This window comes from Mandrillus leucophaeus, unplaced genomic scaffold, assembly GCF_000951045.1.
Source record: "Mandrillus leucophaeus isolate KB7577 unplaced genomic scaffold, Mleu.le_1.0 Scaffold581, whole genome shotgun sequence".
NCBI lineage: Eukaryota > Metazoa > Chordata > Mammalia > Primates > Cercopithecidae > Mandrillus > Mandrillus leucophaeus.
The window spans coordinates 307,018-308,539 of record NW_012106264.1 but is presented as its reverse complement, the minus strand read 5'-3'; the positions used below and the strand labels follow the sequence as shown (position 1 = coordinate 308,539).

The 1,522-nt window shown below is 45.3% G+C and overlaps 1 protein-coding gene across 2 annotated transcripts in view; it reads left to right on the top strand.

The window, feature by feature from the left end:
* The window catches only part of FLOT1 (flotillin 1), a 12,117-nt gene that overhangs the window by 6,554 nt on the left and 4,041 nt on the right, over positions 1–1,522 (top strand). The window lies entirely within an intron of this gene.

Below are 1,522 nucleotides of genomic sequence, written 5' to 3'. Positions count from 1 at the left end.
AGACCATCCTGGCTAACACGGTGAAACCCCATCTCTACTAAAAATACAAAAAATTAGCCAGGTGTGGTGGCGGGCGCCTGTAGTCCCAGCTACTCCGGAGGCTGAGGCAAGAGAATGGCATAAATCCGGGAGGCGGAGCTTGCAGTGAGCCGAGCTAACACCACTGCACTCCAGCCTGGGTGACAGAGCAAGACTGTCTCAAAAAAAAAAAAAAAAAAAAAGGAAGAGATGAGTTGGGCTCTTTTTCAGAGATGATGGATTGAACGAATGTAGCTAATTTTACTCTCTCCTAAAACCTCACTAAAGCCAAAATGATTTTTTTTTTTTAAGATAAAGACAGAGGCTGGTCCAAAGGTAGTGAGTTATCTCAATTGATTGTTCAGTCAGTTACAGATTGAACTCCTTGTTCTGCTCTTTATCTACTTCTCACTACTGCACTTGACTAGTCTTTCTTCCTTTCTTTCCTTCTCTTCTCTCTTCTCTCCTCTCCTCCTCTTTGAGACTGAGTCTTACTCTGTCCACCAGGCTAGATAGAGTGCAGCGGTACAATCTCAGCTCACTATAGCTTCAACTATGAGGCTCAAGCGATACTCCCACCTCAGCTTCCCGAGTAGCTGGGTCTACAAGCATATGCCACCACACCTGGCTAATTTTTGTATGTTTTGTAGAGATGGAATTTCGCCATGTTGCCTAGGCTGTTCTCAAATTCCTGGGCTCAAAGGATCCTTCCCACCTCAGCCTCCCAAAATCCCAGCATTTTGAGAGACTGAGGCGGATGGATCACTTGAGATCAGGAGTTCGAGACCAGCCTAGCCAACATGGTGAAACCCTGCCTCTACTAAAAAAAAATACAAAAATTAGCCAGACGTGGTAGCATATGCCTGTAGTCCCAGCTGCTTGGGAGGCTGAGGCAAAAGAATAGCTTGAACCTGGGAGGTGGAGGTTGCACTGAGCCAAGATCACGCCACTGCACTCCAGCCTGGGCAATAGAGCGAAACTCTACCTAAAAGAAAAAAAAAATAGAAAATAAATAAATCTGCTTAAATAAGAGGAATTCTATGAATACACACGTTCTTGTAGATGTTCAGAGTATCCCTGGAAGGATACACAAGAAGCTGGTCTCGGTGGCTACTTCTGGGAAAGGGACCCACGTGGTTTGGAGAATGTAGGAAGAAGCTTTCTCGTGGTTTACTTTTTTTTTTCTGTTAAATCTGCACCATATGCAAAAGACAAAAAAGATCACGTGTCCCCACCCCCACAAAAAATAAGTCAGCTATTGCAGTAGCCTAGGCTAGCACTAAGGTTATTCTAGCAACAGTGGGGGGATTTGAGCAAGACTGGAGATAACAGAAGGCCACCATGTGCTCAGTGCCCTCCAGGTATTTATACTCTAGAAGGGGGCACAGGTGGGAAAAATAGATTTAACGGGAGCCCATCAGAGGAACACTGGACTCCACTGGGCTGGCCAAGCAGGAGGGGACCCACCTTCATGTACCTGCTCCTATTTTTTTTTTTTTTTTTG